The 24,314-nt window shown below is 34.8% G+C and overlaps 1 long non-coding RNA gene across 3 annotated transcripts; it reads left to right on the top strand.

Moving 5' to 3' along the window:
* The first annotated feature begins 4,707 nt into the window (after positions 1–4,707).
* LOC111912398 (uncharacterized) lies at positions 4,708–8,128 on the top strand. Of its 3 annotated transcripts, none has more exons than XR_008231941.1 (3): positions 5,911–6,404; positions 6,698–7,057; positions 7,951–8,128. It is a non-coding gene; the product is annotated as an uncharacterized LOC111912398 (long non-coding RNA). The 3 variants fall into 3 exon arrangements; XR_008231940.1 differs by lacking the exon at positions 7,951–8,128 and having other exon boundaries at positions 5,914–6,404; positions 6,698–6,888; positions 6,973–7,244; XR_002857146.3 differs by lacking the exon at positions 7,951–8,128 and having other exon boundaries at positions 4,708–6,404; positions 6,698–7,244.
* Positions 8,129–24,314: the final 16,186 nt, after the last annotated feature.

Here is a 24,314-nt window from a genome sequence, read left to right as displayed (position 1 = left end):
GGTGTGGTAGTGGTGGTGCTCTTGAGTTTTGGGGTGTGGTCTACATTTGGACCTTATTGCTGCTACCGAGGCTTAGCAACGGTCTCGGAGCTATAAAGTAGTTTACCTTGGGAAATTCGAGAAGCAGATGCCAAAAAGACAGAAGGAAGAGTAGAGGAACCGTTTATTTTAAGAATCACATAACACAATTCAATCACATGCATGAAATGCAGCCTAAGAGAATACTAGAAGAAGAAGAAAAGGGATAATGACTTATGAGAGTAACAAACTCATTTTCGTGTTAAAAAAGAATACCATTATGACTGACTTTAGCCGGTTTCCGACAACTTTGACATCTCTGATGAATCTCTTAATCTCCTGTCATCTTCTCGGGCAACATGAGTTTTCCAGTGAAATCGTGACACATCATAAACAAAATCTCCAACGACTCTCCCTTCATATCTCAAATTTTCCATATTTTTGAAGAATTGATTCTTGAACATGAGTTCTTGTTTCTAAAGGACTCAAGAACATATCTCGTTTCTAATGAACCCACCAGAAAAAACACTTGAACAAATCTTAAGAGTATATACGATGAAGTCAATAACGGATCTCAAGAACATATCATGTTTATGCCATGGATGAACCTTCAAAGATGTTCTTGAAATGGTTTGAACCTAAAAACATGTCCCAAAACATGTCATTGAACTCGATTTTCAGATCTTGGTTTCTTATGATCTTGTGCTCTTTAGTTCCGGAAATCATTTGAACCTTTAATTTCTAGATTTCACTTGAAGGTCTTATTTGATGTGTCAATAACTTGCTGGAAAACTCATATTGGCCGGAAGCTTGCAAAAGATTATTGAGAGTCGCTGGAGATGTTAAAATCGTCGAAAACCGATTAAAGCCGGTCATAATGATATTTTTTGATCACTAAAAACGAGTTTCATAGTAAATGGTATACAAAAAAACATGAATAAATGTGGACAAAAGTAAAAATTGGTTACCCTCTTAAAAAATAAACATTTACATTGCTAAAGATATAAACGAACAACTAAATAAACCATAACGCAAAAAATAAGTGTTTTCATGATCATTATTAATATTTATGACTAGTTTTCTTCATTTCTATTTTCTCAAAAAAAAAAAAAAAAAATCTTGTTTTCGATTTGTTTTTGTTTTTATTTTCTTTTCCTATTTTTTTCTTTCATTTTCTGCTTTTACTGCTAATTATGCACCTTTGACAAGTACAAAATTAAACTAAAATAAAATCATCGGAATAATTTTATCATGTAAATTCTTGTATTAGGTGAGGAAAATATTTGGGAAATTTGGTACATTATCTGTAATTGCCGTATCATGTAAACACAGTTTTTATGTTGATCTACCAAATTCAGGATGTAAAAATACGAAAGGTCATGCAAACATGGCACATGAATACATGGAGCATTAAATAAAAACATCCAAAATTTCTCACAAAAGTGCCATAGGAATACCCACTTAGGCAGTTATATAAAGCCAAACTGATCGGAACAGGACCGATCCTGAAAATTTAAATATTCTCAAAAACCTAGGACGAACAATAAAAAAATAACCCTTTATCTTTATGATAATTTTTTATTTGTAAACAAAAATATATAATGAAAAAAACTGGACCTGTACATCTGTCCACATAGGATTTAAGAGTCGCACACAGATGCGATTTACCATTTAAAGAGAATCCCAAGGGCCAAGGGTCACTTGAGTAAGGCTCTCTTTGGCAACTACAAAAAAATTGATAGCAAGTCTTTGATTTCATTCAATTTTTTTAAAGGTGGGTTGAAATTTCTAATAAATATCGTGTGAGAAGAATATATGTTCTCTCATTTCATGTTTGTTTTGGCATCACAAGCCTGGACACCTTTCTATGGTTTACGTGATGCTTAAATATATCGGATTCTTGTGGTGCCATATACAAAAGTCATACTAAATTGCTCTCTTATTTGATGAAATCCTTATATATGTTTGAAAGGGACTTTGCTAACCGTGAAGCTACAAGTTTGACAAAATCTTGTGTGGATTTTGTGCTCTTTTAGCTTTTTAAAACTTTTTTTTTTCCACAAGTCAAAGCCTTAATTAAAGATACGATGGACATGAGAACCTTAAATGATTCCATTTCATAAAGAATGATAATAAAAATTATTGGATGTTTTTTGTGCTATGGTGGTTATAAATACAACCTTGGAAAACCTTACTAAATATAGACAATTATAAGTTGTCAACCGGGAATTGAGTGTGTGAATCCATGGTGGAAGGACAAGATAGGTCTTGCATGAAGAAAAGAGCCTCATTTGGTAGCCAAGGATGACTTGGTGCTTCTACTTTTCAAAGGGATTTTTGGTCTTTTCAAAGACCTTTGTTGGTCGAGTATCACGGTCTCTTTGGCTACCTCACAATCTCTTTTTTATCATGTCAAACCTTTTCTTGTTTGACAAATTATTTCTATATTTTGATAACAAACCAATTCAATTTAAATTATTCTCTCTTACACCTAGCAAAGGTGAAAGTTTTAGTGTGTTTGTTTGTTTGAATTGAAACCTTATATTGGTCAAATTTAAAAATATAACAAAAAAGGTTATATACTTATATGTACAAATGTATTATTTTGCATAATTGCTTCAAAACTTGTTATATTTGTCTGATTATATTCATCTTGAGAAATTATTGTCATCACAAGTAACAGTTTGGTTTGATAGCAATCAACCAAACAAACCACATGATGAATGATGTAATAAAAAAGCTTAGTATATGTATGTGGGTATCCCTTTTGAGTATGAAAAAATAGCTTACAAGTTCCTTTTATACGCAAAATCATAAATATCATTTTAACGTGGTTAGACATCGGGAAATGGGAGGTTATTTTGCATTGTGATGGAACCCATGGTGGAGTTGGAAGCAGATGGTGGTGATGGTGTTGTTGAGTTGTTGGAGTATGGTCAGGGGCGGACCTAGGGGTGGTCTACGGTGGCACCGGCAACCTCTAACTTTTCTGGCCCCAGTGGAAATTTTTTCGAAAATTTTTGAAAATTTTATTTTTTCTACTACCGTGCAACCCCTAACTCTCCTGTGCAACCCCTACTGTAAAATTCTGCATCCGTCCCTGAGTATGGTTTGCCTTAGAGATGAAAATTTACCCCAACCTTATGGGGAACTCCGTTGACCTGCTTCAAGACTGAGCTCTAAGATAGTTTACCTTGGGGAATTCAAGAAGCACATACGAGAGGTGGGACTCTAGAAGGTAGAAGGAAGAGTAGAAGAACTGTTCAATAGACAAATTTTTTATATTGTTTCAATAGACAAAATTTTTATATTGTTTTAAGAATCACAGACTATTAAATGACGATTGCATGCATGAAATGCAACATAAGAAATACCCCAAGCTTAAATATCTTGTTCTCAAGGAAAGAACAATAAAAAGATAAATCCGAAAAGAACTAGAAAAAGACAAACCCGTGAATTGAAAAATAGTAATGCTATGAAAATAAAAACGATTTTCTTTTAAGTGTTAACATACATACATGCTAGTAATTTAAAATGCCAAACACCCAACCAATACGAAAACATTAAACACTTTAAACATATTAAAAACTTACGTTGAAATTCCCCTAATAAATATTCTGTGGGCAAAATATATTCTCTAGTTTCATGTTTGTTTTCGCATCACAAACTTGAATTAAGACCTTCCATGGTTTCCGTGATGCTTAAATATGACATTCATATACCATACTAAATTGCCATCTTATTTGATGATTTTTGAGACTCACCTTTACTGCAGAAAGGGACTTTGTCAATTGTGAAGATGGAATTTGACAAAATTTTATGCTGATTTTGTGCCTTTTTAGCATTTTATAAAGTTTTTATTCACTAGTCAAAGCTTTAATTCAAGGGATAATTTCACACATCAAAGCCTCTCTCTCTCTCTCTCTCTCTCTCTCTCTCTCTCTCTCTCTCTCTCTCTCTCTCTCTCTCTCTCTCTCTCTCTCTCTCTCTCTCTCTCTCTCTCTCTCTCTCTCTCTCTCTCTCATGTGCCATAATAATAGCACCACTTGGGCCCGTTTCTAAGGCAAAACCTGAGTGACATTGTCTTTAACAACTATGAACCGGTCGACATCAAATCATGATTTATTTTATTTAATTTGTAAAAATGTGAGATGAAATTCCTTATATATCTTCATCTATTGAGAATATATTCTCTAACTTTGTGTATCAAAACTCGTGTTGAGACCTTTCCATAGTCCACACTGTTACAAAAAAATAAGGGTATTAGTGTCGACAAGTGTCACTGCTAGAGCTCCTAGCTGTCGCCGCTATTGTCTCGTCACTAAAAGTTTTTTGTCGTCTCTAAAATCCTTCTTGGCCGCTAAAGCTGTCATCACTACTACCTTTTTATTTAAATAAAAAATAAAATTACAACTATTATTTTATATAAACCCCAAAAATACAAAATCTATGAAAACAATATTTAAATTATATAAAAGCAAAATCCATAAAACATATAAAATTATATATATATATATATATATATATATATATATATATATATATATATATATATATATATATATATATATATATATATATATATATATTAAATTTCTTCTATCTTAGGGGCTGTTTGTTTACCTCTTAATTTCATAATTAAGAGGCAATGCCTTAAACTTTCAGATTCAGACCGTTTGTTTGTGTATTATTTTTCGCCTCTTAAAATTAATAATAGCTCTTATTTTTTCAGAGAATAAACCAAGTCTGAAAATAAAAAAAAGAGACGCGCGTTTAAGGATTCCCTATTTGCCCTAACAATCGACCCCTCTTCTTTTCTTCCCTTGTGTCTGCTTGCTTCGCGTATTTCTCCTCAGCATCGGACGACGCCAGACGCCGCCCACCCTAGTCCCCGACGACGCTACAACAACGTCGCCTTCCTCCGCCGCCTCCATCTACGTGTCGTTCTTCCGCCGACCGCAGCAGCCAACAAAAAGGTATTCTTCGGTTTCTTCTTCTGTTTCTTCATTCTTTCCCTCGAATTCACTGTTTCTTCTTCTATTTCTTCCTTCTTTTCCCTCATACTAACATAAAAAACTGAAATTGATAGCACACTGTTTCTTCTTCTATTTCTTCCTTCTTTGCCCTTAAACTTGAACATAAAAAACTGAAATTGTTATGCTATCAGTTGTGCATTTGATGTGTTGGATCATGTTTGTTTTTGGTAGTGATTTTAACAACAAAGTTGTCCCCCATGTTGCCCCTCTAGTCTTGATTTGCTATTATAGGTCGATTCAGGGGTTGGAAATTATTGATCAGTTGAAAAAAGAACAGGGGAAAGAGAGATCAAGAAAAACAATGGAGGGGTATTTTTGTCCAACATTCTGCTGGGACATTTGTTGTAATGCTGGAGAAAAAGTATGGATGTATTTGTTTAGCTTGAACATTTGTTGTTGTTGTTTTTTCCGATCATTTTTTTTCTAATAGATTTGTTGATCACGCCAAGATATTTGTATGTTTTCATGGATTTGAAAGAATTTCTGTTGTATTTTGGATTTGTGTTTAATTTGGATTTTGTATGGTGTTAAATATAAGAAAAAATGGTCATTTTTGTAAACATAAACATTGAATTCAACAAAAAATAATAGAAATGATAAAATGGTCATTTTTGTAATTCAGCATAGCAATTCAGAGGTTTCAACCAAACAACATATTAAAAATTCAGATCTTAAAAATTCAGATCCTTTTAGAAATTCAGACCTCTTAAAAATTCAGAGCTTAAAAGTTCAGATCCTGCCAAACAGCCCCTTAGCTACAGTAGAGTTGGTGAATTTTTAACATGTTTGGTCCACATATTTGCTATATGTCACAATTGGTCCAATTGTTCATCGAAATTGCAATTTGGCCCTGCTCAATGTCACCGCTTTTTTTCCCTACATTTCATCTCCTTGGTTTGAGAGCCCTCCTGTACATGTGGTGGCGTTGGGATATCCACTACGTGTTTTCCGTTCAACCTTCTCTCTTCTCTACTCACCGATTCTCCTATAATCCACCGCTCCTTTCCTCTAATCATTCAACTCCACCGCCATCGCATATGAGTTCCAGAAATAGTGGGGATCGATTTCGCCTTCCGCCTCCTTCTTCCCGAACCCCTTAGTCGCACGCTCCCGTAAATATTTTAGAGAAGCAATATGTAACTTCCGCTCATGGCTTCTAATTCTGTGGGTCCGGCTTCTGATTGTTTTCAAGCAACTTCAGTTTTATTTTTCTCATCTAAATTCATGTTATTTATCTTTTTTCCTTTTCTGCTTCAAGGCTTCTGATTGCTTGGTTTCATAAATTTCTTCTATTTTTCCATCATCTGAACAATCATGGAGCAGAAATCGACTAAACGCTCTTCACTCAAGGTAAATTTCTTGACCTCACCAGAGAAATCCCTAATGTTATTAGGAGTTTAATCAATTTTTTTATTCTTCAATTGCTTTTGGTTGTCTGGTAAGTGCAGGGGCGACAGATACATGGTTAGCTCTAATGGTTGAAGTATTCTTTTTGCCTAATATATTGAAATTTCCTTTCCATTTCTTTTTGTAAATTGAAAAACATTTCGAAATCTCTATCTATTAACTTATCATTCACTTTGAAACTCAAAAAGATAAAATCGATCAACTTATCAATTTTGCTTTTTTTTTTTTATTACCAGTTGCCCATAGTGAAAATATCACTACAGTTGAAGAGATTCATACATACAGTTTGAAACAATTAAGTTCTTTCATAGAAGTGGAGGAGCCTGTGGCAATGGACTCTTCTAATACATCAAAATCATGTCAATATTGGGTTGTCAGTGGTTCTATTTCAGGTTTTTATGTGATAATATCATTATCCAAGATTCGGGTGAGAATTATATATCATGTTTATTTTAAAAGTTTGAGAAGCTACAAGTTGATGCTTATATGACATATATTATTATGTCTCCAGATGTTGCTTTGAATTTCTAAAATTTATGGTTTCTTCACCAAAGAAAGAACTGTCACTGTGCAGCTAAGGAAATTACATATATATGGTACAAGATCGTATTTTTTGTTTCTTATTGTAGTTCACAAGTTTATTACCACAAAATCCATTGACAAAATTCAGTAAAGTGGATTTATCTCATATCAGTTGTGTGCTTATTTATTTGTTTCCATTCATTTTTTCATTCTGTATGTTTTGTTTCTAATAAGTACTTATGAATTTATTCTTATTCTTTATTTTTTGTCTTCCTAAACAACTTTTATATATTTTAATCAAGCATGTTTGTTTTTCTATTGTGATCATGCTTACACACTTACCAAATTTTCATAGGTTTTCTAACTGATATATGGTGACTGTATCTTTATAAATTATAGATGGAATGTTGTGAATGTAAAATATAGGTAATTTGATCTAATTAAAAAAAAAAGATTTAGTAGCTAAGAAATAGTATTTGTACATAAAAGTTACAGATGTCAAAGTGAATAATAGATGAAGTCAACTTGAATAACGTCTTAAAATGAATAAAATGGGAATGGAATGGATACTTTTTTTAACCAAATGAATATGGATCCGATTTCTTTGCTTCTAATTATAATATTTAAATTTGTATTTTATTTTTCTTGACAAAAGCATGTATGTTTTAAGAAAATGTAAAATTTGATTTCTTTTTTCATTAAAACATGCATATGAACTTACTAATTGTTTGAATTCAACGACTGATTTTGCAACCTATAATGCAAATCATACATTTTTTATGAACGCCTGAGATCCTTAACTTTCACAGCTGAGTCATTTCATTTTTATGCATTGAGTACAAAAAATACGTCCATGTATGTCTTACCAGATTAAGTCATGTCTTATAAATAAATTTAACATATTCTTTTTGTAAGTTCTAGTAGAAATACTAAATGTATTTGGGTTTTTTTCTCTTGGTGAATGTAGGTTCCACTTCCACATTCTATGGAAATACTACTTGCGAAATTAAACAAAGTAGTTTGCTGCATCTTCATAGTTCACAAAGTAGTTTGCTGCATCTTCATAGTTCCAAAGTATTTGAGTTACTCATAGAGTAGTTTCCATCTTGATTATGTCAATTTCTTCTTACAAGATTGTCATTATCATGTTTTTATTATTATTATTATTATTATTATTATTATTTTTTTTTTTTAATTTTTTTTTAACTCAAAAGTTTTATAAATATGCCACTTAAATATAGTAAATAGTTAGTATTATATACAAAATAGTAAGTAAGAGAATTAAATGCACAAATTAGCTTATTTTTTTGTAGGGGCTTTCGAATCTAAGAGAAGCATACTATAGACCCATTGGTTATGACTTATGAAGAAGAAGATAGAAAGGGTATCCTCACTAAAGTGCAAATCAACCCTCCCAACCCATGCGGAGCATGGGTATCCTCACTGGTTCATTATACAAAATCCATAATATATTATATTCTTTTGTTTGATAAACTTAAAGCATAAAATTAAACATAAACTTATAATCATATTCATCCTCCCCATCTCTGGGCTCCATCTTCGGGCTCCTTGTTCTCCTCATCATTATCCTTGATACATCATCTTGTTGCGACAACCGGTCTCGCAGTATATAAGTTTATTGCCATATGTCTGGTTTTTAATAATAGCTTTTATGAGATCTGTCGGCTACAAAATAAATATATAAAAATTATCAAAAAAATATAAACAAAATTACAAATTACCAAAGTAATTAAATACCAAAATTTAACAAAAACTAAACTACAAACATATCAAAACTTCCTAACATACCGAACTACCAAGTTATCAACATACCGAAATATCAAATTAACAAAAACCAAACGTATTACATACCAAAACTACCAATAAGATACCAAAGTTCCAATTACCAAAACTACCAACATATCAAACTACCAAGTTATCAACATACCAAAATATCAAATTAATATAAACCAAACTTATTGCATACCAAAACTACTAACATACCAAACTTTCAATTACCAAACTACCAACATACCAAACTATTAAATTATCAACACACCAAAATACCAAACTACATATCAAACTTTCAATTACCAAATATATCAGAATAACAACCTAACATAAACTAAAATACCAAAGTAAGAACATAAACCAAATTACCAAACTCCCAATTACCGAAGATATAACATATAATAAACAAGCATCAAAATTACTAAACTAACATGCATTAATTAATCATCACACGAGAGTTTAAAATTAAAATAATTTGGTTTATGTTAATTTTATCTTTGTTTGATGCGATGATAGTTGGAGGATTGTCCCTCTCTATAGTTTTAGACTCTATTGAAAGGCTTATGTACAATTCCTTTGATATGGTCGCGTCGAGCACCTAACAACTTTATAAATATGTCTATCTCATCCGTTGGTGTTAGACTACTTGCTTCAGGTAACCCTTGTTTTTATTGTTCTATCCCCGAAGCAAATTATTATGTATATTCCAAAGATGATTAAATACACTAATATATATATATATATATAAAAGAGAATTAAACTTTAAATAAACACTTAGTTCCAAAAACACTTCAGTTTTGTTCTGTTTATTAGTAAAAATTAGGTTATACTTAAATAAACAGGTATATATATATATATATATATATATATATATATATATATATATATATATATATATATATATATATATATATATATATATAGACTTACTTCTTTCTAACGCGTAAAAATATACGTGCTTGACTCGTAACCAATGTTTGTTTTCTACGATTTATCGTGTTTGAAGTTGAAATCTTTTATGCTCGTCTCCACACCAAAAACATATAACTTTTCCTGATGTCTAATATCTGTAATGTCCCAGATTTCAAACAAAAAATTTCATTTAAAACATATGTCAAGCATTTAAAACATTTACTTGAAAACATAAGGTGACATTCAATTATCGAAAACTATAGGGTTAAAGAGAGTTAAGTTAAAAAAAAACCAAGCAACATCGATGAGAGTGTATAGTCATGTCGCTCCCTTCACACGAACAACCTAAAACACATTAAATCCACAACTGCAAATATAAATCTTAATGTGTCCCTTAATATACCACATATTCCACCATACATAGAATGTATACAAGCAAAGCTCTTAGATCTAACATCGATCCACCATCTCTCTTATCAACATGCATATGATCATACATATCAATATACATATAAACATACATATCTTCATTGGCACTTTACTGCCATACCAATACTGGCTTTTAGCCCTCAACTATTCCCCGACTCTCAACCTGCATGTATCCTTTGGCTCTTAGTCATACCAAATCCATAATGGGCCCAATGCTAATATTGATGGTCACCTTATGAACACGTAGTCATATGTAGTCGGAAATAAGATAAAACGTTGAATAGATGATCCTATCCCGAAAGAAATAAATCAAAAAATAACCATGCAATAAGGCTTAAACCAACAATTCTTAGGCTATCTCATTTAAACTACATAAGACCCCTAGGGTATCCACTCAAAAATCAATCAATACTACCATTACCCTATCCAAGCATGACACCTAACGGTATCATACAATCAACAAGCAAGACTGTACTAGTCTAACATACCATTACAACAAGTTTCCTACAGGTACTCACAATAACAAGGAATTATCCCAGTCAAGTAGCATGCTTGTACTCTAACAATACCTATATCCTACCATTCAAAGGATATACAATGTTACACGAGGTATACTGAGAAGACTCACCTGAATCGCAAAACCAGAGAAGTACATCTACACTCTCAAATCCTTGCACTGATTAGACCGATGAACTGCCTAACATCAAATAAAGGTCAAACCTCAGACTACATCCTAAAACCTTCAACTTTGACCCAAGGTCAAACTAGTAAAAGATAGTGGTCAACAAAGTCAACGACCACTATGTCATGGAAAGCCCTTGGCCACGTCGCAAACTAAGCAAAACAAAACAATTGTGAAGCAGCACGTAACCATGCTGCGGTCCTTCCTTAGTCGTGGCGTGGTTTCGGTCCAAATCACTTTCTCCATTAAGTCATCCTTATAAATCAAGGCTCATAACATTATATCTGATTCATCTCAGTGAATTAATAGATAAAATTTATAACTTTATCCATTCCAAGGGATAGATCTAATCCATTCCAATGGATAGATCTAACTAAATCTAAAACCATAACAAGATTAAGTCCATAAGAGCTGATAAATCTAAGCATGTTGGGAAATGGATACAAGCAACAACCTTTTATTCTTCTTTAAGTTCATAAACATGATCATTTAGCATCCCAAGGTTCTGGAGTTACTCCAAATCCAAGAACATAAGGTCAAGGTGACCAAAACCCATACAACTCTTAGGCCAATGCATAAACATGAATAAAAATAGGATCTTGAAGACTTACAATGCGGTGAAGGGGATTAGGGGATGGTTCTTGAGCTGAGGATTGAAGCAAAAACCAATCTTGAACACTTGAGAGTGTTGTGACTAAGAGGTTGTGTTATTGGGCTTAGCACTTAGGTCCATATGTTTACTCGGTCTGGGCCTGTCCAGCCGTGTTTTACTATTATGGTTTAGTATATATATATATATATATATATATATATATATATATATATATATATATATATATATATATAGTGCATGCATACATTATTTAACACAGAACGTTTTTGATTACTTTTGCTTAATCGTACTGTAACCCTAGCACACCTCTACAATTGAAGTTCTTCATCGAGCTCTTCTGGAGTGGAGCATATTAATCATTCGATACTGTTTGATTCATTCGTGTGTTCATTCATTTCTTTTCATTTAATTATCTGTTCAAGAATCTATCGATCTAAGAGTTCATTATTCTTAACAATTGGTATCAGAGCAGGAGACTGTGTAATTCATACACATCTCTTCTGTTGGAAGAATTTGTTTAGGGTTTCCGCTTTTATCGAATCTATAGGAGCCGTCATCTCTTTGTTGATAGTGTTTCCCGTGTTTGATAAACCCCTAATTCAATCTTTACAAGTTTGATTCTGAGCAGATATTTGGAAGAGGTCATCATGTCTCAAGAAGATTCTCAAACCAATCCGATCAATATCTCCAGCAACATTGGATCTACAACTAGGATTCCAATCCTATACACTCAAGATTATGAAGTCTGGACGCATCACTTTGAAGACTACGCCGTTGGATTTGAAGACAATGGTTATCTAATTTGGGAGGCGATAACCTTGGGTCCATTTGTTCACTCTGGAACAAATCAAACCATCAAGATGCAAAAGGAGTACAATCAAATTATCATTGACGTGGAGAAAGTTCCTCAAGATGAGAAGGAAAAACTAATGTGCAACGTCAAAGCTATGAGAATGATCAGATTCGCCTTACAATCTGATACTTTTCGTTTGGTAAGTTCATGCACCACTACAAAAGAAATATGGGATAGGCTTAAGGAGTTGTATTCTACTGATGAAGACCTAGAGTATTCGATCCAAACTCTTCTACTTTCTGTGTTCGGTGCCTTTGAACAAAAGCCAGAAGAAAAACTTATTCAGACGTTCGATCGCTTTAATCATCTTCTAAGCAAGATGATCAAGCATGGTATTGGCAGAGAAGTGATTGAGCAGAATGTCACATTTATGAATGGTTTAAGATCCGAATGGATGGCTATGGTTTTAACTGTAAAGGCACATGAGCAGTTTAAAACCTATTCATTGGCGAAGCTGGTGGGTATCCTCAAGTCACATGAAAGTGTTGTGACAAAGGAAGCGAAGGTGGTGTCTGGTATAGGACCCTTAATGTTTCTCTCTAAAAGCAAGAATGTGGCAGAAGATGAAGAAGAGTATGAACTGTAAGAATATGATCTTACAAATGAAGAATATGCTATTATGGTTTCTAACCCGAAGCGGTTTGCTCGTAAAATGTTCCCTGCCACAAAGAACCGAAATTGACGTGGAAGCTATAACTCTGAGAAGGCGAAAGAAGAGATCAGAAACGCTCCTCAAAAAGACGAAGAGAAGAAGGAGAGCAAGCTGTTAGCAGACTACGGATATGATTGCAACTTTTTCCATGGCAAAAACCATCTTGCCAAAGATTACATGTTGAGAAAGCTATCAGAGAAGAAGGATGGTGAAGATGATGAAGCTTACTCTACGCGTAAGCTGGAGGATTTAAAGAAGAAGAAAGTGTCTAACAGTACCATGAATGCTCTGATTGTCCAGGAGAACATTGTTGATGATGAGTTTGGAGGTGTAGAGGTTTGGCCTACCGACTCTGAAGATGAAGAGGTTCACAAGCCTTCGCATGGCAGCGCTTTCGTGGCGAAGGAAGACCGTGAAGAGTTTGTCGGGAGACGCTTAATGGTGACTGCTGGAGTATCACAGATGAGGGGCAACACAACAGATGATGGGTATAATGAGGCGAATCAGAAGGAAGATAAGTGCTTTGCTACCAAACCAGTGAGCGAACATATCAATGACTGCGATCAGTTGATTAAGAAGGTACATTCTATCATCGGTTGCCTTAAAGTACCAGTAACAGATTATGAAAAGGACTTAAATGATTTAAAATTTAATTTTTTTAATTTAAGTGGGAGTCTAATGCAAACACGCCTAGAAAATTCTAACCTAACTGATCAACTCAGTAGGGTGTCTTCCAAGAGTGAGAAAAGAAGGATATGGATAGAGCAGAAGGAATTAGAGTTAGTTAGGGATAGAGACGAACTCGTTTATTTACAACGTGATAATTTGAAGCTTTTAAAACAAAGGAATATTTTTTGTTTAATTGCTAAACGTTTATATTCAAATATCACCCAGTTGCATCAAGATTGTGAGATAGGAAAAAAGATCCATAAAATGATTTTGCCCTTCCTTGAATTCAAGGAGGACGAAGTCGATGCTGATTGTTATAACTGTGAATCCATTGTGTCTTCAAATGAGATTTTAGATGCCTATAGAGTTGGACTGGACAAAATCGAGTCCTTTATTGAGTCCAAGGACCTTAAAGACATGCTTAGAAAACTATTAGACGAAAATGACAAATTGAAAATTAAGACCGAAACCATGCAGAAATTTGACTCATTGAGTACCAAATTAAGTTCATAAAATAAGATGAATGTGGAAAACACTTGTGAATTTGATGAGGACAGTGATATGAGTGAAATCTCTATAGAAGACGAGGTTGACTGTTCAGAGTTTCTTAAAAGAGAACCCAAACCGAAAAAACCTCTCATATTTGAAAACTCAGTTGAGTTCGCTCGTATGTCCAAGGACAAGTCCAAAGTCCTTAATGCAAAGGCGGTTGTTTATTAAAAGATGTGCCAAATCAAGTGTATACCATCACAGGCATAACCAAGGACCAAACAGCGGAGTTGACATCCTTGGTTAATGAAGACAATGCTGATGGTTGCGAAAATTATTTCTGGTCACCCCCATTGACAATGTAGATGAGACTGTCAGTTTGTTTGAGAGAACCTCATGGAGAGTTAAAGGAAGATATGTGGCAGAACAACTCAACAAGCCTACAAGCTTTGATGTACCAAGCTCAAGTGGTACCAAAGAAATTCCAAGCGAACCTGCAAAGGTGGCAAGCGAAACCTCTTCAATGAAGATTGAAACTCAAGCTGAGAGACCGAAGCTGAAAGAAAATATTCACATGTCTCAAAAGCAACTTGCTGAACAAAAACGCCAGTGAAACAGGAGATATCAAAAGAATCTCAATGAAAGGAAGCAATTTTGGAAATCCCAAAACTCCAATTATGTTCGCACAGAAAAGGCGTCAAATCTCCAAGCGAAAGCAAGATCAAAGCATAAATCTGGTCCATGCACTCATTGCCAATCTTGTAGTTAGGAGAACCGAAGAAGCAATTTCGGTCCAAAATCGGGTAATGACGAGAATCAAAAGACCAAATATGGGCCCAAATCTCATCCATCTCATTCTCAATCAAAGCAGAATCCTAACAAGGATGCCAAGGAAGATGTCAGCTAACCCTAGGAAACACGAAAACAAATTTTTTACAAATCAAAATAAAAATTCTCAACCTGATTTAAACAAACCAAAAGATAACAAAATCAAGGTTTTTACCATAAAAAGGAAAGACAAAACCACCCTAATAAAAAGAACCTATATGGTTGATCTTTCAATTGCTATTCCATGTTCTGTAAAAGGCTCACATGGACCCACACAACTTTGGGTTCCTAAATCTGCTTGATTTTTGCAGATTATTCGTGACGAGCAGTTTGACGATGAATGACACATTATAGTGGCTGCTCGTGTCATATGACAGGAAGGAGGGCAGAGCTAGGGGAGTTTCAGACTTTAAAAGATGGTGGATGTGTCAAATATGGAAAGAACTCATATGACACGATAAAAGGCTACGACATGATCACAAATGGAGAATTCTCAATCCGAAAAGTTGCCTATGTAGAAGGGTTGCAGCATAATCTTGTAAGTGTCTCACAATTGGTTGTAGGAACTGGGCTGAAAGTCTCATTTGATGATGAAGGTTCTGAGATCGTTGAAAAGAAAACGAAAACAGTTTTGTTGAAGTCTAAGCGCAAAGGCGAATTCAGATGAAAGTTGGTTATGGAACCGAAGGCTCTCGCACCTGAACTTCAAAGATATCAACAAGCTAGTTCTTGGTGATCATGTGCGAGGACTTCCTCTTCTCAAGTTTGATAAGGAACATTTATGCGCTGCATGCGAGATGGGAATGCCATGCTGAAAGAGTCATCCCACACGTGTTAATACAAAGATCATCAAACCCCTTGAACTTTTGAACATTGACCTATGTGGCCCTTCTGCAATTGAAAGTATCGGTGGTAGTACGTTTATACTCATAATTGTTGATGATTTTTCACGTTTCACCTGGGTTTTCTTTCTTAAACAGAAATCAGAAGCGACACCAAAGCTCAAAAACTTTATCAAGCAAGTGGAGCTGCAGTTGCAAAAGGTTGTTCGAAATATCTGAAGTGATAATGGTTTGGAATTAAAAAACCAAGAGTTTAAAGGGTTTCTTGCTAAAAAGGGGATGTATCAAAACTTCTCTGCTCCCTATACTCCACAACATAATGGTATAGTTGAAAGGCGAAACCGTTCATTGTGTGAAGCCGCCCGAACCATGCTCAACTTTGCTTCTCTACCTTTATACTTCTGGGCTGATGTTATAGCCACTGCTTGCTACACCCAGAATCGATGCTTCCTGAATAATAGATTTTCCATCACTCCATACGAAATTTTAAATAATCGTAAGCCAAATGTCAAGTTTTCCTTGTTTTTCGTTCCAGGTGCTTCATTTTCAATTCTAAAGAGAACCGAAACATGTTTGATGTAAAGGCAGATGAAGGGATTTTTCATGGTTACTCACTCACCTCAAAGGCATATAGGGTTCTGAATAAGCGTTCAAAGAAAACTGAGGAAACTTATTATGTTACTTTTGATGATAACTACATGATGATACTTCGAACAAGCGAAGGTCCAATGGATGAAATCTTTCCAAAATCAGGTCAAGTCTCGGTTACTATATCTAATTTTTTGAAGAATACATGCAACTCTTTGATGAACTAGAGAAAGCAATCCACTCTAAAGCAAAAGCAAACGATAATAAAATCGACCACCTGAAAAAGATCATCAATGAAGCTGCCAACGACATGGAAAGCGAAGCTCAAGGTCCAATCGAGAAGCAAAATCCAAGCAACCCTCAAGACTCAAGCGATCGTCCAGCTTCCTCTGAACCTCCTACAAAAAGCTCCACTTTCCAGGGGGAGAATCAATCAACAACTTCAAACCATGGAAGTCCAACCGAGGGGGAGAATTCTGAACCGGATGTTGAAATTGTTTCGTCATTCGAGGGGGAGAATAATAAAACAAATAATGAAGATTCTCAATCAGAATTTGAAGAAGAAATAAATGCTGGATTGGATCCTGCTTATGATCCAAATTATCCTCCACTCATAAAATGGACACGCGATCATCCAAAAAACTCAAGTAATTGGTGAATCATCTGAGAGAGTTCGCACACGCTCTCAACTGAAAGCGAAGCAAATTGCTTTATTTTCTCAAGTAGAATTTTGTATATTTAACTCGTTCGTTTCCAAGATTAATCCAAAAACAGTGAATACTGCAGTTGATCACTCTGATTGGGTACAAGCTATGCAAGAGGGAAATGTAATTCACATCAAAGCTAGGTTAGTGGTGAAGGGATATTGTCAGGAAGAAGGGATAGACTATGAAGAGACTTTTGCTCCAGTAGCAAGGTTGGAATTGGTGCGAATCTTTCTGGCATATGCTGCACACAAAAACTTTGAAGTTTTTCAGATGGACGTAAAGTGTGCTCACTTAAATGGAGAACTAGAAGAAACCGTATACATTGAGCAAGCACCTGGACTTGTAAACGAGAAGTATTATGATCATTGCTACATTCTGGAAAAAGCGGTTTATGGGTTGAAGCAAGCCTCGAGAGCCTGGTATGAAACACTAACTCGCTTTCTCAAAATGTCTAAATTCAAACAAGGTTCGGTTGACCCAACCTTCTTTCGTAAGAAAGAAGGCGAACACCTAATGATTGTCCAAATTTACGTCAATGACATCATCTTTGGTTCTACGAATTCTAGCTTAACGGTTGAATTCAGGAAGTTGATGGAGACTAAGTTTGAGATGAGCTCAATGGGTCCAATTAACTTTTTCCTTGGACTGAACATAAGACAGGGACCAGAAGGTATATTTATTAATCAGGAGGCTTACACGAAGACTTTACTGGCAAAGTTCGGTATGATGGGAGACTCTAAAGTAAAGGTTCCAATGGCTTTCGGAACGAAGCTGACACCATCTCTGGAGAAACCGGCTGCTGATATGACTCTCTACCATCAAATGATAGGGTCACTAATGTATCTGACAGCCAGTAGACCAGATATTATGTTTTCTGTTTGCTATTGTGCCAGGTTCAAAGAAAATCCATGAGAACCTCATATGGTGGCTGTGAATTTTTTTTTCCAGATATTTAAAGCGAACCTTATCTCTCGGTCTATGGTACCCTGCAAAATCCAGATTCTTCGTTCAAGCGTTCTCTGATGATGATCTTGGAGGATGTGGTCTTGACCGAAAGAGCACCACTGGCGGTTGTCAATTCCTTGATGGTAAACTTGTTAGCTGGCAATCCAAGAAACAAACGTGCGTGTCTCTTTCTACAGTCGAGGCTGAATATATCGTTGCAGCGTCATGCACTTCACAGGTTATCTGGATACAAAGTCAACTTATAGACTATGGCCTAAACATGAACAAGATTCCTCTCTATTGTGACTCAGAAAGCGCTATTCGGATATGTCATAACCCAGTGCAACACTCAAACATATCGCACTGAGGTACCACTTCATCAAAGATCACGTAGAAGATGGTAATGTTGAAGTCCACTTTGTTCGATCAACTGATCAATTAGCTGATATTTTCACAAAAGCCTTACCTGAAGCAAGTTTTAATAAAATTCTCCAAGGCTTGGGATGATGGAAGCTGAGTCGGTACCGAAACCTCTTTCACCTCATTAAAATTGAACAAGCGAAATAGAGAGAACGCTCAGTCTATCTCGGCTCCAGAATTTTCGGGGATCGAAATGAACCGAACGCTCGGTCCGTTTCACTTCATTATTTCTAAAGTATAGTTTCGATTGTATATTTTGTATATTATGTATGTCCATTTTCAATTAATTTTATGTTTTTCTTTCTTTTCATAAAATCCAAAAATATTTTCTTTTGTGTTTTTATTTCTTTTTAGAAAATTCATAAGATTAAAAAAAAAAAATTCTTTTCTTCATTTAATTTTATATAAAATCAAAATACCAAAAATATTACCAGAATGGACTCTTGGACAACTTCCAATGCAGAAGCTGGGGCAGGTATATTTCTCTTTATCTTTTTACTAGCTAAGTGTCCCTAGAAGCATGCTGCTGCATGTTGACCGAAGCCTCAAAGACTTCTAGTGAAGCCTTAATGATTCGATATACACAAACTAATTCTTCCCAATCAGGATGATAAATTCACTCAAGTCACGAGCTACCTTTCTCTTCTCATATTGAGTCAAGAGTTAACTGTGGTCACTTTCACATAACAGAGTTGCTTTCGGTTCTTTAGCCATCTCATCACTTTTCTCCATGATAATTCACTTCATAAGTGTAACCCTTGAGACTCTCAGAATTTACCACTGAGGTTGATGGTCACACAACATCTGCGTTAATGATCTTAGTTTCATTTCACCACGTGCTAAGTGAAACCTAAAATCCAACACCTACAATGAATTGACGATGAACAATAAAATGTTCTAGTTTTCATCCAAGTATTAACGAAACCACTTTCGTGGGAGGTACCAAGAAATCTCTTTTTATTTATTTTTGAACGATCTTTATGAAATTGTCTAATACCAAGACTTTTCTTCCTAAAATATCCAGTGTATTTTTGTTTTTGAGATTTCTACAATCATCATCAAGTCACTGAAAATTGTTCAAACCTACTTGTTTTATAGGCCACATCGGTCTCACATGTACTTCATCCAATGTTCGGTCTTATATCAAGATCGGTTCGATTGAAGCATAAGCTACCCTAATAGCCTCATTCAAAAAAGACGGCTTTCAATGCTTCTTAATAAGTATTTGATCGTATTTTGACGGGAATCCACACACACACTTCTAAGTCTTTCTTGACTTTGAAGGAAGAGATTCATGCCTGGGATCCACTGCTTTGTGTCTTAATTGACATCATATATATCCCACAAATCATTTGCTTTATTTATTTTTCTTTGGAACACTCTTGCACTAAGATCTTTATGATTTTCCACAAGTCTTGTTCGGGGTACTAATGGCAATTTATCAGATCTATTGTTTCGGTTCCAAATGTGCTGATGGTTCACTATGTTAAGGAGCGAAGGAAGCCTGATTTATATGAAGCAAAAAGATGAATCTAAGGCATGGTGAAGCATCTAGGCACCTTAAGGCACCACTTTGCACTATATTTGGTGTTTACGGTTTTGGGAGCCTCCCAAAACCATGAACACCTTGATCTTGGTGTTCTTGGGACTTTTCTTTGATGTTAATATGTAATACAAGCTTAATAAGACTCAAGGATGGAAGTACTTACTATAAGGAAGCTTGGATTTAGCTAAAAGTCCAAGAACACTTAGTGTGTGTTCTTGGTGTTTTTGGAAATCTAATCAAAACACAAAAATGAATGGATGAATAGATGCACAAACACTTGATTAAGTGTTATATCAACTTGGAATGGCTAGAACACTTACAAGTTTGAAGATCTTGATTTAATTCTAGGATGATACTTGAGAGGTTTTTGAGTTTACTCTTTTGGTGTTTAGGGAGTAAACATAAAATGACTAGATTTTGGGGAGTAAACTCATGCATATGCATGAGTTCACGGTTTTTGAGTGATTTTTCAACCCAAACTTAAAATTTTGGCCGCGAACTTCCAAGATACGAGGTTGCGGTTTACAAATTTCGAGTCCCGAGACGGCCCATCCGTTCACTCATTCGCTTAAAGATTAATTATTAAAATAATCAAATGAACTTATTTTTCCCAAAACAAGTAAAAGTGAACTTGACTTATAATATGAAGTGATTGACTTTTAGGGTTTGACCGAATGAAAATTCCGGGTTGTCACACAAGCCGTGTGCTAGTGAAGAACGTCAGGTTTTATTTTTGATTAGTTTTTGAGACTTTCAAGACCTTAAAGACTCCCACTATCCTCTTGACATATAAGACTCTCTTGTCAAATATTCAAGAGATAGTGTGGATTCTAATCAAGACAAACACTTCACACAATTGGCCTTAGTTGGTCTTTGTTTTATCCAAAACATCACAACCTACCAATTTCAAATGTACAACAGTAGGATACTTTTACTCTTACATTTGACTTGTGTTAAGAAACCTTCCTTTAAGATATGTCACTCAAGTTACAATCTTGGAGTATGACTCTAAGACTTGTTTTGGAATGAAGTATGACTCATCTTCTTGATTTAACCACTTCAACAGTTCATAACTCCTCTTCTTAACTATCAGAATCCACTTAGAGTATGAATTGTGATAAGGTCTCAAAATCATTAAGATGGTCATATAACATGATACTAAAGTACTCTCCCATCTTTTCAGATTTGAGAAACTTTTATCCTTCTGCCTATCTTGATACTTCTTATTCGCTCTGCCATACATTGGAACCTTTTCCAATGTCTCATAATTACACTTAAGCTTGTAAGTATAACCATATTTACTGAGATTTAGTAAATGATGACGAATAATCTTATCGATCTTTTGTGGTGGACTTGACCAGTGCACAAGAATGTGTACTCGATCCCTTAGTCCTTCACTTGACTCACATATACATATGAACAAGGAACTAGTCTTAATTTTCCAAAGATGAAAAATTCTCATTCATCATGCTATACAACTTGCATGATTCCAAGTTTCTGTCCAATTGAAACTTGGGTGATGAGGATCTTTCCTTATTTGGTAAATTTAGACATTACCACAAATGAAAGAATCAATTTCATATTTCCACTCTTGCTATTAATGGAATCATATAAGCAACAATTTTTTCCCCTCAAATGCCATTGTAAGGATATTTTAAAATAAATAAAATCATCATTTTTCCTTTTATTTTAAAAACTTTGCAGAAAAACTATCCTTACAATGCAAAAGAGCATGAAAACTTTGTTGTTATCTATTCCTAAGCAATATATCATAACTCCTATGAAGTAGCTCAAGAATATGATCTTAAAACTATGCAATAGAAATCCATCTACGCGAACAGATTCAACATATTCTTTCTTTAAGTTTCTTCACTTTTCTTTGATTCTTAAAACATCACCATGTGACCCAGTCACATCATGTATCAAGAATCTCAGAATAGAAACTTAGCAGAGTTAGATAGTGGACTTTACCTTAAGTAGAGTCAAACTTATTGACTTAACATCCTTAGGTAAAATTGGCAGCTTCATAACTAATGCCCCTTCCTTTGGCAATTTAACATATGGACGCTTTGGTAATGGAACATGGAACTATCACAGACTTAGCCTTTCTCTTTACCATTTGGTCAACCGAGTTGACTATGGTCGATCCCTTTCCATTAGGAAGAGAGAGCTTTACTGGATATCCAATGTCATTATTGCCAATGTCCACAAGTTTTAGGAAGTTGACCTTAGCAAATAAATAAGATCATTAAGGGTCTTGTCATAGTCTGTTTCATAGGAGTCCCAAAGGAACTCACCATGTGACTTAGAAGGTGATTGAACCACCAACTTTCTCAGGACTTTGACACCCAACTCTCTCGGCTTGTCAATATGTGACTACATCTCCAAGATGTGATCACACATAGACCTTTGCTTGCCAATAGGGCTTGAGTGACCTTAAACTTTTCAAGAACTTGTGGGTTAGGGAAAATAATTGGAGGGGGTGAAAGAAGTATGATTTCCATGGGACATCATATTCATTTAGGAAAGCTTGTTTCAAGAGATTTGGGAAGATCATAAATGTCTAAACCAGACATCTTTTGGGAGATATTCAAGATAGTTGATTTAAAGTCCTTAATATAACACCCAATATGAAATATTAAGGCTAGGACCCAACACAATACTTTCATAACTTGGAAGAGGGATACCGTAATACAAGCTATAAAATATTTGAAGGTAGGTGAATGACGATTCACCAATTTCCACCAAGATAAATGAAATGTATTATTAGGTTTTAATTGGATTTGAAACTCCTAGATCTTTTGAGATTCAATGAACTTTTCAATGGCATGTTTCAATCTCGAGTGTGCCCTTCAGGTTTTGTGACTGGGATGTCGAGGATCACAAAACAAGGTGTGAAGTAACCATGCAAATATACTGGGTACCCTTAATATTTACCCTTTAATCGATGTGCTGGTTAACCACACACGCTCCACCGATACTATGATAAATATTAAGCTACCGTTTGCCTACCTTGTTAAATACGAGTTAGTGTGTCGGCTAACCACACATGCTCCACTAACCGACTTAATCAAAGTGCAAAGTGTAATTTCATGGATTAGCAGCTTATTCACTTTTTCCTAAGTAACTAAGATTGGGTATTTATAAAAGGTTTAGTTACTTAGTATTTATCATTAATACTTTTAATGAAGGGAGAATTATAGTCCTTGTCCTAACCGTTCGGCTAACGACCCTCCACCAGTCAAGGAAGCGGTGGGTGAGAGTGGACACCCATTAAACTGCCATTTTATAGGCAGTAACCTTATACCCCTCTTATAGACTGGTTTCGTGAATGAGGCCTACTAACGGTAAGACTGACTTTGCTCTTATACATAAATATAAGTATTATTAACTTATAATATTATAAACTATAAGGGTTGAATTTTAACTTTTAAAATTCTAAGGGATAACTTGGAATTAAAGTATTCATAAGTGAAAACTTTTCAAATTCCAAAACTTGAGGGCAAGTTTTGAAACTATTCAAAACTAATTAATTCCATAACGTATGAGTTTAAAGTGGTTTTGATTAAAAGACTCTTCAAGTTCCATAACTTGAGGACAAGTTATGGAAGACTTTAAACTAATAAAAGAATGTAACTTTTCTTTATTTTGTAACTTATGGAATTAATTAAGGTTACACATTTTGTTACTTAATGAAGTGACTCTTGAACCTCCATAACTTGAGGACAAGACTCTTCATTTTTGTAACCATTGCCAACTTTTATGAGTTTTATGAAACTTAAATGTGACTTTTCATATAACTTGAGGAAAAGTTACAAAAACACATTTTAGAATCAACTCTTAGATTAAAATGGATTGAAAACACATAATCAATTAACTTATCTATTAATCTAAGCAACTCATATGAACAAAGATAATTCACATCAAAATTTTTCATGTAATTAGCATAACTTTTAAACTAATACAAAACATGAATCTATTGACAATTATCTTTGAAATTTGATTAGCATGAACAGTACCACATCAAAAACAAGTTTATAAGTTCAAAAACAGCTTAGGGTAATGTTCCTAGTCCAATTCCAGCCAAAACAACAAACAACAAGCTGTCAGCACCCAAAACTCGTCGAGTTCCTTGAGAAACTCGTTGAGTTCATGCCCAAAATGAAGAACTCGTCGAGTTTTTTTGCATAAACTCGTCGAGTTTTATGGTCTAGACAGATTCAACTTTGAAAAAACACATTTGCATCAAGTATAAGAGAAAGTAATCCTAGGCTCTGATACCACTGTTGGGTTTTGAGCATTCTAACACTCTTAAGTGTACATGCAACCCTAAATACCTTGGATCTATGTTTTCTCTGTTATACA

This window comes from Lactuca sativa, chromosome 4 (assembly GCF_002870075.4).
Source record: "Lactuca sativa cultivar Salinas chromosome 4, Lsat_Salinas_v11, whole genome shotgun sequence".
Classification (NCBI taxonomy): Eukaryota; Viridiplantae; Streptophyta; class Magnoliopsida; order Asterales; family Asteraceae; genus Lactuca; species Lactuca sativa.
Note: the sequence above shows the minus strand (reverse complement) of the source record. Positions and strands in the feature narration are given on the sequence as shown.